This window comes from Pecten maximus, chromosome 16 (assembly GCF_902652985.1).
Source record: "Pecten maximus chromosome 16, xPecMax1.1, whole genome shotgun sequence".
Lineage (NCBI taxonomy): Eukaryota > Metazoa > Mollusca > Bivalvia > Pectinida > Pectinidae > Pecten > Pecten maximus.
The window spans coordinates 12,270,332-12,282,353 of record NC_047030.1 but is presented as its reverse complement, the minus strand read 5'-3'; the positions used below and the strand labels follow the sequence as shown (position 1 = coordinate 12,282,353).

The 12,022-nt window shown below is 34.4% G+C and overlaps 1 protein-coding gene across 2 annotated transcripts in view; it reads right to left on the bottom strand.

Annotated features, from left to right (window-relative positions):
- The window catches only part of LOC117345098 (sex peptide receptor-like), a 75,169-nt gene that overhangs the window by 45,372 nt on the left and 17,775 nt on the right, over positions 1 to 12,022 (bottom strand). For both annotated transcript variants that reach the window (XM_033908049.1, XM_033908050.1), the window contains exon 2: positions 10,533 to 10,595. The gene's annotated coding sequence lies outside the window, so the exon portion shown is untranslated. The remainder of the gene's footprint in view (positions 1 to 10,532; positions 10,596 to 12,022) is intronic.

The following is a 12,022-nucleotide window of genomic DNA, read 5'->3' as shown; positions in this document are numbered from 1 at the left end:
TTAGTTTGAAAGGGATATTTCCGATGAGGGACTAAAATAACCACTTCTGTTTATGATATCGGTCAGTGAGATAACAGAAGATTATATTTTGAGATACTTGTGGATGTATGTTGGCACGCACAGTCGATAGAACAGAGGCAATGTTAGATAACACGATCACACATCAATCAACTCCCCCAGAAACGCCTGTCTTTTCACTTTCCGTAATAACGAACGTTAAAGAGCTTTCGACATTATGATAGCCTATTAAATAACCATTTCTTTCGTTCGGAGTAACAGGGGTTTTCTATCATTAACCTTAATTTACCATCAAACCTTGTTTTCTCTGTACAAAAGGTATACGGTAGTGAGGCGGTTCCCATGACGAGTCCGACACCACTGACAATAGACTCGGCGCTGAGCCTACAAACCTCGAGTAACATCGCCTCGGAGATGAGATTTCTGTACCTCGCGCAACCCATTTTCTGTAATATATATATCACCAAACTTATCTCGAGTTCTGGTAACTCGAAATCCCTGCTTAAAAAATGTATTCGGACAACAAATAATATATTAATGTCCGGTATATCTCGTGAGTTTTTATAACGGTGCTGACTTTGAGATTACAAGTCCCGACTGTATAAACTGATGATATTCTGACAACAGGAATTTAGTAATACAGCCGTATATGCTAAATAATTAATATAAATTTGCATCACTCCTGAATCCTCCTTCCACTCATCAGAGGTGTTAGAAGTTCGAGTTTCATTAGCATCAGCAAACTACTTTTAGTTTAACGATTTCGATTCCGACCAAACGTCTGGTAACTGTCAGTACATGTACAGTCTATACCGGTAGCATTCAGTGTTTGTACAGTCTATACTGGTAACTTTCAGTATTTATACAGTCTATACTGGTAACAGTCAGTGTTTGTACAGTCTATACCGGTAACGTTCAGTATTTATACAGTCTACTATACCGGTAACTCTCAGTATTTGTACAGTCTATACTGGTAACGTTCAGTATTTATACAGTCTATACTGGTAACATTCGGTATTTATACAGTCTATACTGGTAACATTCAGTATTTGTACAGTCTATACCGGTAACGTTCAGTATTTAAACAGTCTATACTGGTAACATTCGGTATTTATACAGTCTATACTGGTAACATTCAGTATTTATACAGTCTATACTGGTAACATTCAGTATTTGTACAGTCTATACTGGTAACATTCAGTATTTATACAGTCTATACCGGTAACGTTCAGTATTTATACAGTCTATACCGGTAACTTTCAGTATTTATACAGTCTATACTGGTAACATTCAGTATTTGTACAGTCTATACTGGTAACATTCGGTATTTATACAGTCTATACTGGTAACGTTCAGTATTTATACAGTCTATACTGGTAACATTCAGTATTTGTACAGTCTATACTGGTAACGTTCAGTATTTGTACAGTCTATACTGGTAACTTTCAGTATTTGTACAGTCTATACCGGTAACGTTCAGTATTTATACAGTCTGTACCGGTAACAGTATTTATACAGTCTATACTGGTAACGTTCAGTATTTATACAGTCTATACTGGTAACATTCAGTATTTGTACAGTCTATACTGGTAACGTTCAGTATTTGTACAGTCTATACTGGTAACTTTCAGTATTTGTACAGTCTATACCGGTAACGTTCAGTATTTATACAGTCTATACCGGTAACAGTATTTATACAGTCTATACCGGTAACGTTCAGTATTTATACAGTCTATACCGGTAACAGTATTTATACAGTCTATACCGGTAACAGTATTTATACAGTCTATACTGGTAACGTTCAGTATTTGTACAGTCTATACTGGTAACATTCAGTATTTGTACAGTCTATACTGGTAACAGTATTTATACAGTCTATACCGGTAACATTTAGTATTTGTACAGTCTATACTGGTAACTTTCAGTATTTATACAGTCTATACTGGTAACAGTCAGTATTTGTACAGTCTATACCGGTAACGTTCAGTATTTATACAGTCTACTATACCGGTAACTCTCAGTATTTGTACAGTCTATACTGGTAACGTTCAGTATTTATACAGTCTATACTGGTAACATTCGGTATTTATACAGTCTATACTGGTAACATTCAGTATTTGTACAGTCTATACCGGTAACGTTCAGTATTTATACAGTCTATACTGGTAACATTCGGTATTTATACAGTCTATACTGGTAACATTCAGTATTTATACAGTCTATACTGGTAACATTCAGTATTTGTACAGTCTATACTGGTAACATTCAGTATTTATACAGTCTATACCGGTAACGTTCAGTATTTATACAGTCTATACCGGTAACTTTCAGTATTTATACAGTCTATACTGGTAACATTCAGTATTTGTACAGTCTATACTGGTAACATTCGGTATTTATACAGTCTATACTGGTAACGTTCAGTATTTATACAGTCTATACTGGTAACATTCAGTATTTGTACAGTCTATACTGGTAACGTTCAGTATTTGTACAGTCTATACTGGTAACTTTCAGTATTTGTACAGTCTATACCGGTAACGTTCAGTATTTATACAGTCTATACCGGTAACATTTAGTATTTGTACAGTCTATACTGGTAACATTCAGTATTTGTACAGTCTATACTGGTAACATTCAGTATTTATACAGTCTATACTGGTAACAGTATTTATACAGTCTATACTGGTAACGTTCAGTATTTGTACAGTGTATACTGGTAACATTCAGTATTTGTACAGTCTATACCGGTAACGTTCAGTATTTATACAGTCTATACCGGTAACTTTCAGTATTTATACAGTCTATACTGGTAACATTCAGTATTTATACAGTCTATACTGGTAACATTCAGTATTTATACAGTCTATACTGGTAACTTTCAGTATTTGTACAGTCTATACCGGTAACATTCAGTATTTATACAGTCTATACTGGTAACATTCAGTATTTATACAGTCTATACTGGTAACATTCAGTATTTATACAGTCTATACTGGTAACATTCAGTATTTATACAGTCTATACTGGTAACAGTATTTGTACAGTCTATACTGGTAACATTCAGTATTTATACAGTCTATACTGGTAACGTTCAGTATTTATACAGTCTATACTGGTAACATTCAGTATTTGTACAGTCTATACTGGTAACGTTCAGTATTTGTACAGTCTATACTGGTAACTTTCAGTATTTGTACAGTCTATACCGGTAACGTTCAGTATTTATACAGTCTATACCGGTAACATTTAGTATTTGTACAGTCTATACTGGTAACTTTCAGTATTTATACAGTCTATACTGGTAACAGTCAGTATTTGTACAGTCTATACCGGTAACGTTCAGTATTTATACAGTCTACTATACCGGTAACTCTCAGTATTTGTACAGTCTATACTGGTAACGTTTAGTATTTATACAGTCTATACTGGTAACATTCGGTATTTATACAGTCTATACTGGTAACATTCAGTATTTGTACAGTCTATACCGGTAACGTTCAGTATTTATACAGTCTATACTGGTAACATTCGGTATTTATACAGTCTATACTGGTAACATTCAGTATTTATACAGTCTATACTGGTAACATTCAGTATTTGTACAGTCTATACTGGTAACATTCAGTATTTATACAGTCTATACCGGTAACGTTCAGTATTTATACAGTCTATACCGGTAACTTTCAGTATTTTTACAGTCTATACTGGTAACATTCAGTATTTGTACAGTCTATACTGGTAACATTCGGTATTTATACAGTCTATACTGGTAACGTTCAGTATTTATACAGTCTATACTGGTAACATTCAGTATTTGTACAGTCTATACTGGTAACGTTCAGTATTTGTACAGTCTATACTGGTAACTTTCAGTATTTGTACAGTCTATACCGGTAACGTTCAGTATTTATACAGTCTATACCGGTAACATTTAGTATTTGTACAGTCTATACTGGTAACATTCAGTATTTGTACAGTCTATACTGGTAACATTCAGTATTTATACAGTCTATACTGGTAACAGTATTTATACAGTCTATACTGGTAACGTTCAGTATTTGTACAGTGTATACTGGTAACATTCAGTATTTGTACAGTCTATACCGGTAACGTTCAGTATTTATACAGTCTATACCGGTAACTTTCAGTATTTATACAGTCTATACTGGTAACATTCAGTATTTATACAGTCTATACTGGTAACATTCAGTATTTATACAGTCTATACTGGTAACTTTCAGTATTTGTACAGTCTATACCGGTAACATTCAGTATTTATACAGTCTATACTGGTAACATTCAGTATTTATACAGTCTATACTGGTAACATTCAGTATTTATACAGTCTATACTGGTAACATTCAGTATTTATACAGTCTATACTGGTAACAGTATTTGTACAGTCTATACTGGTAACATTCAGTATTTGTACAGTCTATACTGGTAACGTTCAGTATTTGTACAGTCTATACTGGTAACTGTCAGTATTTGTACAGTCTATACTGGTAACATTCAGTATTTGTACAGTCTATACTGGTAGCATTCAGTATTTGTACAGTCTATACTGGTAACGTTCAGTATTTGTACAGTCTATACTGGTAACATTCAGTATTTATACAGTCTATACTGGTAACATTCAGTATTTGTACAGTCTATACTGGTAACAGTATTTGTACAGTCTATACTGGTAACATTCAGTATTTATACAGTCTATACTGGTAACGTCCAGTATTTGTACAGTCTATACTGGTAACAGTATTTGTACAGTCTATACTGGTAACATTCAGTATTTATACAGTCTATACTGGTAACAGTATTTATACAGTCTATACTGGTAACATTCAGTATTTATACAGTCTATACTGGTAACATTCAGTATTTGTACAGTCTATACTGGTAACATTCAGTATTTGTACAGTCTATACTGGTAACAGTATTTGTACAGTCTATACTGGTAACGTTCAGTATTTGTACAGTCTATACCGGTACATTCAGTATTTGTACAGTCTATACTGGTAACGTTCAGTATTTATACAGTCTATACTGGTAACTGTCAGTATTTGTACAGTCTATACCGGTAACATTCAGTATTTGTACAGTCTATACCGGTAATGTTCAGTATTTATACAGTCTATACTGGTAACGTCCAGTATTTATACAGTCTATACTGGTAACATTCAGTATTTGTACAGTCTATACTGGTAACAGTCAGTATCTGTACAGTCTATACCGGTAACAGTATTTGTACAGTCTATACTGGTAACTTTCAGTATTTGTACAGTCTATACTGGTAACTTTCAGTATTTGTACAGTCTATACTGGTAACGTCCAGTATTTGTACAGTCTATACTGGTAACTTTCAGTATTTGTACAGTCTATACTGGTAACCGTCAGTATTTATACAGTCTATACTGGTAACATTCAGTATTTATACAGTCTATACCGGTAACGTTCAGTATTTGTACAGTCTATACTGGTAACCGTCAGTATTTATACAGTCTATACCGGTAACATTCAGTATTTATACAGTCTATACCGGTAACATCCAGTATTTATACAGTCTATACTGGTAACATCCAGTATTTATACAGTCTATCCTGGTAACATTCAGTATTTGTACAGTCTATATACTGGTAACATTCAGTATTTATACAGTCTATACTGGTAACATTCAGTATTTATACAGTCTATACTGGTAACATTCAGTATTTATACAGTCTATACTGGTAACATTCAGTATTTATACAGTCTATACTGGTAACGTTCAGTATTTGTACAGTCTATACCGGTAACATCCAGTATTTATACAGTCTATACTGGTAACATTCAGTATTTGTACAGTCTATACTGGTAACATTCAGTATTTGTACAGTCTATATACTGGTAACGTTCAGTATTTGTACAGTCTATACCGGTAACATTCAGTATTTATACAGTCTATACTGGTAACATTCAGTATTTATACAGTCTATACCGGTAACATTTAGTATTTGTACAGTCTATACTGGTAACTTTCAGTATTTGTACAGTCTATACTGGTAACGTTCAGTATTTGTACAGTCTATACTGGTAACGTTCAGTATTTATACAGTCTATACTGGTAACAGTATGTGTACATTCTATACCGGTAACTGTCAGTATTTGTACAGTCTATACTGGTAACGTTCAGTATTTGTACAGTCTTTACTGGTAACGTTCAGTATTTGTACAGTCTTTACTGGTAACATTCAATATTTGTACAGTCTATACTGGTAACGTTCAGTATGTGTACAGTCTATACTAGTAACGTTCAGTATTTGTACTGTCTATACTAGTAACGTTCAGTATGTGTACAGTCTTTACTGGTAACATTCAGTATTTATACAGTCTATACCGTTAACATTCAGTATTTGTACATTCTATACCGGTAACTGTCAGTATTTGTACAGTCTATACTGGTAACGTTCAGTATTTGTACAGTCTTTACTGGTAACGTTCAGTATTTGTACAGTCTTTACTGGTAACATTCAATATTTGTACAGTCTATACTGGTAACGTTCAGTATTTATACAGTCTATACCGGTAACATTTAGTATTTGTACAGTCTATACTGGTAACTTTCAGTATTTATACAGTCTATACCGGTAACATTCAGTATTTGTACAGTCTATACTGGTAACAGTATTTATACAGTCTATACCGGTAACATTTAGTATTTGTACAGTCTATACTGGTAACGTTCAGTATGTGTACAGTCTATACTGGTAACTTTCAGTATTTATACAGTCTATACTGGTAACAGTATTTATACAGTCTATACTGGTAACATTCAGTATTTGTACAGTCTATACTGGTAACGTTCAGTATTTATACAGTCTATACTGGTAACATTCAGTATTTGTACAGTCTATACCGGTAACGTTCAGTATTTATACAGTCTATACCGGTAACATTTAGTATTTGTACAGTCTATACTGGTAACATTCAGTATTTGTACAGTCTATACTGGTAACATTCAGTATTTGTACAGTCTATACTGGTAACAGTATTTATACAGTCTATACCGGTAACATTTAGTATTTGTACAGTCTATACTGGTAACATTCAGTATTTGTACAGTCTATACCGGTAACGTTCAGTATTTGTACAGTCTATACTGGTAACGTTCAGTATTTATACAGTCTATACTGGTAACTCTCAGTATTTATACAGTCTATACTGGTAACATCCAGTATTTGTACAGTCTATACTGGTAACATTCAGTATTTATACAGTCTATACTGGTAACGTTCAGTATTTGTACAGTCTATACTGGTAACCGTCAGTATTTATACAGTCTATACTGGTAACATTCAGTATTTATACAGTCTATACCGGTAACTGTCAGTATTTATACAGTCTATACTGGTAACCGTCAGTATTTATACAGTGTATACTGGTAACATTCAGTATTTGTACAGTCTATACCGGTAACTCTCAGTATTTATACAGTCTATACTGGTAACGTTCAGTATTTATACAGTCTATACTGGTAACTTTCAGTATTTGTACAGTCTATACCGGTAATGTTCAGTATTTGTACAGTCTATACTGGTAACGTTCAGTATTTATACAGTCTATACTGGTAACGTTCAGTATTTATACAGTCTATACTGGTAACAGTATTTATACAGTCTATACTGGTAACAGTATTTATACAGTCTATACCGGTAACATTCAGTATTTGTAAAGTCTATACCGGTAACATTCAGTATTTGTACAGTCTATACTGGTAACCGTCAGTATTTATACAGTCTATACCGGTAACGTTCAGTATTTGTACAGTCTATACTGGTAACGTTCAGTATTTATACAGTCTATACTGGTAACTCTCAGTATTTATACAGTCTATACTGGTAACATCCAGTATTTGTACAGTCTATACTGGTAACATTCAGTATTTATACAGTCTATACTGGTAACGTTCAGTATTTGTACAGTCTATACTGGTAACCGTCAGTATTTATACAGTCTATACTGGTAACATTCAGTATTTATACAGTCTATACCGGTAACTGTCAGTATTTATACAGTCTATACTGGTAACCGTCAGTATTTATACAGTGTATACTGGTAACATTCAGTATTTGTACAGTCTATACCGGTAACTCTCAGTATTTATACAGTCTATACTGGTAACGTTCAGTATTTATACAGTCTATACTGGTAACTTTCAGTATTTGTACAGTCTATACCGGTAATGTTCAGTATTTGTACAGTCTATACTGGTAACGTTCAGTATTTATACAGTCTATACTGGTAACGTTCAGTATTTATACAGTCTATACTGGTAACAGTATTTATACAGTCTATACTGGTAACAGTATTTATACAGTCTATACCGGTAACATTCAGTATTTGTAAAGTCTATACCGGTAACATTCAGTATTTGTACAGTCTATACTGGTAACCGTCAGTATTTATACAGTCTATACTGGTAACGTTCAGTATTTATACAGTCTATACCGGTAACGTTCAGTATTTGTACAGTCTATACCGGTAACGTTCAGTATTTATACAGTCTATACCGGTAACATTTAGTATTTGTACAGTCTATACTGGTAACGTTCAGTATGTGTACAGTCTATACTGGTAACGTTCAGTATTTATACAGTCTATACTGGTAACAGTATTTATACAGTCTATACTGGTAACATTCAGTATTTGTACAGTCTATACTGGTAACGTTCAGTATTTATACAGTCTATACTGGTAACATTCAGTATTTGTACAGTCTATACTGGTAGCATTCAGTATTTGTACAGTCTATACTGGTAGCATTCAGTATTTGTACAGTCTATACCGGTAACGTTCAGTATTTATACAGTCTATACCGGTAACATTTAGTATTTGTACAGTCTATACTGGTAACATTCAGTATTTGTACAGTCTATACTGGTAACATTCAGTATTTATACAGTCTATACTGGTAACAGTATTTATACAGTCTATACCGGTAACATTTAGTATTTGTACAGTCTATACTGGTAACATTCAGTATTTGTACAGTCTATACCGGTAACGTTCAGTATTTGTACAGTCTATACTGGTAACGTTCAGTATTTATACAGTCTATACTGGTAACTCTTAGTATTTATACAGTCTATACTGGTAACATCCAGTATTTGTACAGTCTATACTGGTAACATTCAGTATTTATACAGTCTATACTGGTAACGTTCAGTATTTGTACAGTCTATACTGGTAACCGTCAGTATTTATACAGTCTATACTGGTAACATTCAGTATTTATACAGTCTATACCGGTAACTGTCAGTATTTATACAGTCTATACTGGTAACCGTCAGTATTTATACAGTGTATACTGGTAACGTTCAGTATTTGTACAGTCTATACTGGTAACGTTCAGTATTTATACAGTCTATACTGGTAACATTCAGTATTTGTACAGTCTATACTGGTAACGTTCAGTATTTATACACTCTATACTGGTAACGTTCAGTATTTATACAGTCTATACTGGTAACGTTCAGTATTTGTACAGTCTATACTGGTAACTCTCAGTATTTATACAGTCTATACTACAGACCTCTCAAAGGCTGAAAGAGAATAAGGCAAAAGTTCACTGAAATGGAACTTGTGTCAAATAGATACAAATCCAGGATTTTTATGACTGTACTCACGCCCCAAGAGTTGAATTGATATTTCGCCGAGTAAGCGAAAAGGTTAAGCCTTTAATTCGACGAATTTTATTCGATCCATAGGAACCATTACACTGACTTCGAGACAAGTGTAAAAGTCTAAATCTCCATTATAGCATTAGCTCTGTAGGGGCGGCATCAGGATATCTGGTCTTGGCAACACTACCTCACAGAACCTCATAGCACGAGAAATCCTCACACAATTGAATGTTTTCTTTATAGCCTGTCGTAAGGTAAGTTCTGTGCTATATAGCTTATGACCTGGAAAAAGACAAATACTAGTTTTCCTTATAAGATTTGTTTTCCGAACGCTTCGAAAAAATCACTAGCACCATTGATGGCTTTAAATTCGACCAATATCGCGGCGATGTTACCTTGGTATTTAGACTATTTCATATTCACTCAGTTATACCAGAGACCTATATACTAATCTCTGGTTATAATCATGAATAAAAAAAATGACATCAAAGCCAATCAGAGTCGAATTCCATAATGTCAAATCTAAACCCTACAATGCATTTTGGCAGTGTTCCTGTTTAATCATATAGGTAGTGACATTTATGTTACTCATAGGATTGCAAGTGTCTATATTTAAATAGATTTTACAAAATTACGGACCAAGCTAACGTTTAAGATAGGGGCAGGACTAAAATAAAACTCTTACGTCGACGAATACGTGCAGTGAATTCCGAATTTCCCAAAACTTCCAAAATGACAATAAATGTCCTTCATATTGTACATGGTCAATCAGCATTAGTAATCTTTTGAATCAAGAGTACTTTAGTACTACAAAAATTGATGACAATGAAAATGACAAGGGAAGTTACTCACCTGTAACTTCCGGTATCGAATTATTAATTCAACGTCGATATCCAAAAGACACGTCTGCAAGCACTGAAAGTGTAAAACAGTCTGAGTAAGTAACATGTCTGGGTTAAATACTAAATGGTCGCTTCCGACAAACCACAGTATGCACGAGATCACACTGGTACACGCTCACAATCCCGTATGGTAGTCAAGGCGTGTGAATCTCGTAACCACCGAAACCCAAATACATACTATCCTATATCGTGTAGTACAAATAGCGAAAGCTCGCCAAATTGCCATCCAATTATTAGGTCTACAAACAGACGGGGTTACCCCGTTTTATCTACGTCATCGCCCAGTCAAGGAGTTCGACCCTTGGGTCTGGTACGGCCTGCAAGGGTACATAAGGCGATTTGTGCCATGATTTGTGGTTACGGGACGTGTCCTAAACTCACTTGGCCAGAAAATACACACGTCCGAAAAGACAAGTAGACAGACAGACAAGTCAGACAGACAAGTCAGATAGATAGACGGCAGACAGACAGACAGACAGACATACACACATACATTCGAATGCAATAAAGCAGCATGCGAAACGAATGATGAAGTATGATAAATAATGGGCAATGATTCTTCAGCAATATCGAGTTCTAAGTACACATTCATTGACAGGGTTATGTAATTGTTTTATGACACAGTGATGATTTCGTTATAGTATGTGTATGATATGGAATCCATCTAGCTCATTCAGATCACCATTATACTCTGTACATTATAACGTTTGTTTACCCCTCCGTCAGTCAAACACGTAGTCCCAGCAGCTCGTGCATGTCTCATACAATGGGGTATAAAAATGCATAATTTATTGTGATTTTTATTTAATTATTTGTTCGTCTCGGGTCGAATCTTTTCCGTGGTTATATTACAACACATGTCTCGTCACCGCCTTTGTTTTTATTTTATTTTTTAATCATGATCATATCAACGTTTACTGTCCATGGCAGCTAACCTAAAAACCGTTACAATATGTGTACATATCAAGTGACATTGAAATAGGCACGTATATGCATGGTAACAGTATGTAATTATGTATATTATATACAATGTTTCAGTTTACTGAATACTAAACAGTTTTGATCAATAATAAAATATATACAAAAACTAATAAATGTCGGCGAGATTGGTGTGGTTTTATACCACATGTTGCATAAATATTACAAAAATGTTTTATGATTAATATGCGATGTTACCCTACTTCACTTTCTAGTGAGATATTGGACTATGTTTATAAGTCACAGACGTTCGGGGTGGCCGGGTGTCGGAGTGGTAACGCACTCCCTTTTCACGAAGCCCAACCACGTGGATTTCCTCCTGGTACCCCGGTTTCTTCCCATAGTTAGAACCCTCAGGTGTGTCTATTCGTTTACAAAACGTCACTGTGTTATTAATACATTTACTCTGACAGTGTACAAAATGGAGTTCACTATATAACAAAGTAAAACAATGTCAAGTTC